General features: G+C 40.8%; 1 protein-coding gene across 1 annotated transcript in view; it reads left to right on the top strand.

Moving 5' to 3' along the window:
* The first annotated feature begins 1,400 nt into the window (after positions 1–1,400).
* Positions 1,401–5,563, top strand: part of LOC125033927 (serine/arginine repetitive matrix protein 1-like) — a 33,273-nt gene continuing 29,110 nt past the window's right edge. Inside the window, exon 1 of the mRNA XM_047625507.1 lies at positions 1,401–1,459. The gene's annotated coding sequence lies outside the window, so the exon portion shown is untranslated. The remainder of the gene's footprint in view (positions 1,460–5,563) is intronic.

Raw genomic sequence — 5,563 nt, 5'->3', positions numbered from 1 at the left:
GATGGATAGATAGGTATATTGATATATTTAAATAGATAAATTAATAGATAAATGATGTGCCTTTGTATATATATATATATATATATATATATATATATATAAAACCTCTCTCTTTCTGCCTCTCTATCTTCACACAGTTTCTCGTGCATCGCACATTTTATTCCCTCTGGTCCTCTCCGTCTGCCTGTTTGCGAGTCCAGACGCCTTCTCCTCCTCCAGCATCCGGGCACTTCTCTCGCACTCCGCCGCCCGCCGCCCATTTTTCTCGCCCCCCCCCCTTCCCCCCCCGCTGCGAATGTGACGTAGTTCAGTGCGGCAACACCCGATGCGGCGTGAGGGTCATCCGTGCGTGAACCTGATGGCTGAATGATGACTGCTGGCCGATAACTTTTCGCGGTCATCCATGCTCTCTGAAACTTGTTCTGTGACATTCGCGTGCGTGGTTGCTCCTTGCGTGAGTTGGAGAGCTTGCACTTTGATTTTAGAATCTATTACTATGGGTATTATGGGTAGATATAAAGTAACAGCTGATTTGATATCCATGTGACGTGATATTTCAGATTGTTAATAACAATGCCCAGTTTAACTCTTCATTAGATCCGGGACTCCTTGCTAATATGACTTGGGCTGATAACAGAAACGCCGATTCGACAATTTGTATTACGACTAAGATAACTATGTTTGATATCGTTTCGTCTAATCACTACTGCAATTGCTATGACGACTGGTCCTTTGCTACTGCCAACATTACAGCTGAGTAACAGTAATGCTGATACTACTACTACAACTACAAGGTCAACAGCCTTAAATAACAGAAACAAATAACAGATGCCATTACTACCATAACCATTAGAAATGTTACTACTGTTACCATCTTTACTACTACTACATTACTACCACTACAACTACTACCGCTGGCCTCCTGCAGTACACCGGTTATATCCCCTCCTGTTACTTTTACGACAGTGGGACATAACATCTGTAGTTCATATGGCGGTGCCCTTGTTTTAAGTTATGTTATAGGGACAATAAATAAAATTGCTACGACCCCAGCCATTCGTATTTGGTAGCATTGTATGATATCATGTTGAATCCGTTACATCTCGTGGAGATAAGGCAGGAAGGGCCACTGGTTGAGATAATTTTTTTTTATCTCTCTCTCTCTCTATTTTATGAATGAAATCGAAGTAGAAATCAAGGTGACTGATCGTTTCTGGTCTACTGCGTATCCTATTTCTCCTTGTCGAGAAATTAGAGTTTAATTTAGACTCCATATTCCATAAAGGTACCCACGCACTTGCACTCGTGTAGCAGCAAGCCCATTATCAGCCATTCTAGTACCTGGCGTCGTTATCAGCTTATCAGCAACACAAATTGATGTGAGTCACTGTGGGAACAGATCGTGGTCGGCGGTTCTGTGTCACTCATACGGTTTTTCTCCTCCCGGTGTGCATTTTCGGTGAGAACTAAATGGAAAGAACTGAGTGAAATATTATCGTTATCAGCGTATACTAGGCCTTAGCTTTCGAATAACGGCCTACGGTGTGGAGTGTATTATAAGTGCCAAGTGTATCGTGGGTTATTGTCATAATGCAAAGAGGGAGAAGTGAGTGCCAAGGTTGTGTTGCCTCGAGAGAATCTTTCGTCTGTGAAAGAGATTTTTTTTTCTTGCTATAGAAAAAACAGCCTTTACATGTATCCAACACGTCGCCATGTCCTGTCCACATGCTTAAAATGCAAAAATCAATAAATGGTTGATAAGAACACCCGGTGATATATATATTCGAGTTCAGTAAAGTGTCTCTGGAGTGCAGGGTGAAAATAACGAACGAAAAACACTTCTTGATGAAACAGGAGTGATGTGTAAAGAAATCAGAATTAGATTATTTTTTTGTGAAGTGTTAATCCAACTCTACAATGAACACCATATGACAAACCGAAAAAAATCCTCATTTTTTTCAAAATGTGGAAATAATAATAATGATAATACTAATAACAACAACAACAACAACAAAACAAAACAAAACAAAAGAGCGCACTCGTTAAATAAAAAACACACGCAAAAGTAATCGACAAGACGCTTGTTAATAATATATGTGAATAGAAAATCGCGCAAGTCAGTAAGCTCAAGATTTATGAAAATACGAACTGTCAACTCCGGGAAGGGAAGCGGGAAAATTCAACGGGATTTTGGAGGGAAAATTTTGGTGTTTATTATTACCAGGTCTGATGGTATTATTATTATTATTATTATTATTATTATTATTATTATCATTATTTTTATTATCATTATTATTATTATTATCATCATTATTATTATTATCATTATTATTATTATTATCATTATTATTATTATCATTATTATGACTGTTATTACCAATATTATTACCATTATTATTATTATTATTATTATCATTATTATTATTGTTATTATTATCATTATTAGTATTATTACAATTATTATTATTGTTTTCATTATTGTTGAAATTATTACTATTAATATAATTATAAACATTATTATCATTACTATCACATTTATCGTCATTATCATCAATATTATTATTACTTTTATTATTATTATTATTATTACTATTGTTCTTTGTATTATAATTATTGTTATCGTTGTTATTATCGTTCATATTCATAGCTAGCACTATCACTGTTATGATTATTATTGTTTTTATTCTTATTTTTGGTATCATCATTGTTTCTAACCTCTCTTCTACTTCCTCCTTTCCGTATTATCAGAGAGAGAGAGAGAAAGAGAGAGAGAGAGAGAGAGAGAGAGAGAGAGAGAGAGAGAGAGAGAGAGAGAGAAAGAAAGAGAGAGTCTGAGAGAAAGAGGTAGAGATAGAGAGATAGATAGAAAGATAAATAGACCAATAGATAGATAGAGAGAGAGAGAGAAGAGAGAGAGAGAGGCCCAATAGATAGATAGAGAGAGACGAAAGAGAGAGAGAGAGAGAGGCCCAATAGATAGTATAGATGATTCAGGAAACAGCTTTCCCCCATCTATCACACTTAAATTGATGAAGCGATTCTGAAGAAAGAAAGAACGGCCGAAATTTGTGATGAGAAATTGAGATCGAAGCTGTGGGAGATTGGGGTGGGGGAGGGGAGGGGAGGGGAGGAGAGTGGGGGAGGGGAGGGGGAGGGGAGGAGAGTGGGGGGAGGGGAGGGGAGGCGAGAAGAGCGGGGGTGGGGAGGGGAGGAAAGGAGAGTGGGGGGGGGGAGGGGAGAGGAGTGGGCAAGGAGAGGGGAGAAAAGGAGAGTCGGGGAGGACAGGGGAGTGGGCGAGGAGACGGGAGGAAAGGAGAGTGGAGGAGGAGAGGGGAGTGGGCGAGGAGAGGGGAGGAAAGGAGAGTGGGGGGAGGGGAGGGGAGGAGAGTGGAGGGGAGGAAAGGAGAGTGGGGGGTGGGGAGGGGAGGAGAGTGGAGGGGAGGAAAGGAGAGTGGGGGAGGGGAGGGGAGGGGAGGGAAGGAGAGGGGGGGAGGGGAGGAAAAGAGAGTGGGGGAGGGGAGGGAATAGGAACGGAGGGGAGGGGAGGGGAGGAAAGAGGAACGGAGGGGAGGGGAGGGGAGGAAATAGGAACGGAGGGGAGGGGAGGGGAGGAAATAGGAACGGAGGGGAGGGGAGGGGAGGAAAGAGGAAGGGAGGGGAGGGGAGGGGAGGGAATAGGAACGGAGGGGAGGGGAGGGGAGGAAATAGGAACGGAGGGGAGGGGAGGAGAGGGAAGATTAAGAGTGGAGGAACGAAAGGGAGGAAAAATAGGGGAGGGCAGGGGAAAGAAGGGGAGGAGTGGGGAGGGGAAGAGAAGAGAAGAATGGAGGGAGAGAGGCGTAGGGAAAGGAGGAGAGAGGGAGAGAGGAGAGTAGGGGAAAGGGAAAGTTAGAAAGGGGGAGGGTAGAGGGTAGAGGAGGGGGGACTAACAGAAGTTTGAATTGTGGGGGGGGATGGGGAGTAATGAAGAGGTGGGGTGTGGGCGGGGGTGGGGGGAGGGGGTAAAGTAAGATAGAGAGGGATGAGACGGAGTTGGAAATGGGCGGTAATGAAGAAGTTGGGCGGAAATGGACGAGGGTGGGGTGGGGGGGGTGGGGGTAATGGACGAGGGGGCGTTGGGGGAGGGGATGAGGAATGGATAGTGGGGGGAGGAGGAGAGAGGAAGAGGAAGAGGAGGAGGAACAGAAAGGGGAAGAGGAGGAGGAGGAGGAGGAGCAGAAAGGAAGAGGAGGAGGAGAAAGGAAGAGGAGGAGGAGAAAGGAAGAGGAGGAGGAGAAAGGAAGAGGAGGAGGAGGAGGAGGAGGAGGAGGAGGAGAAAGGAAGAGGAAGAGGAGGCGAAGGAGGAGGAAACGGAGGAGGAGAAAGGAAGAGAAAGAGGGGGAGGAGTAGAGAGAAAGAGGAAGAGGAGGAGGAAAAAGAGGAGGAAGAGGAGGAGGAGAAGAGTGGAAGATGGAAGGGGTTGGAGAAGGGACGAGAACATGGAGAGAGGGGGGGGGGGGGGGGGCAACAGGGAAGGAATCAGAAAAAAAGGGAAAAGGAAAGGGAAAGAGAAGGGGAAGTAGACAGAAATAGAAAAAAATAGGAAAAAGAGAAGAAAAAAGAAAAAAAAGAAGGTATAGGAAAAGGAATATGAAAAAGGAGAAAAATAAAGAGAAAAGAAAGAAAGAAAGAAAGAGAAAAAAAGAGGAAGAGAAAGGGAAATGGAAAAGGAAAGGGATATTGAAGAATTAAATTTATAATTGTAATGGCATAGTTAAATTCCTTTTTAACGACAGATAAACTTAAATATCTACATATCTAGTGTAAAATTATTTTCACGCAATAAATAAGGTAACACCTCACCCCCCCCCCCCCAGAAAACAAAGAAAAAGAAAAAAAAGAAAGAGAAATAATACGTCAAACTCTTTTTTTTTTTTTATATCGTAGTCTTCAATTCAAGCTTATTCAGTTATCATGATGATTCCTGTCGCTATTGTAATTATAAGGATAATTACGGTGATGATAATATTGATAATAATAATAATAATAATAATAATAATAAAATTGATAATAATAATAACAATAATAACAATAGGCTGATAATAATAATCATAATCATCATAATCATAATAATGATAATAACAATAATAATAATGATAATAATAATAATGATAATGATAATGATAATAATAATGATAGTTATTATTTTTGTTATCATTATTATTAATACTATTACTATTATTATTATTATTATTATGATTATTATGATTGTTATTATTATCATTATTATTGTTATTATTGTCATTATCATCTTTCACATCATCGTCCTCATTATCATCTTTCACATCATCGTCCTCATCCTCATCAGTTATCATTATCATTATCGTTATCATTACCATTACCATTATCATTATTATTATCAAAGATACCACTTCAGTTATAATTATCACTCTTATTACCATTACCATTCCAATTACTACAACTACAACCGTTCATGTGCAATACTATATGCCATTCTCTTGCAGTGATCATAACCAACAAGTCCAACGAGATACCTTATCGGAAATACGTCCTAAGCAGATAT

The sequence above is a fragment of the Penaeus chinensis genome, chromosome 17, assembly GCF_019202785.1.
Source record: "Penaeus chinensis breed Huanghai No. 1 chromosome 17, ASM1920278v2, whole genome shotgun sequence".
NCBI lineage: Eukaryota > Metazoa > Arthropoda > Malacostraca > Decapoda > Penaeidae > Penaeus > Penaeus chinensis.
Note: the sequence above shows the minus strand (reverse complement) of the source record. Positions and strands in the feature narration are given on the sequence as shown.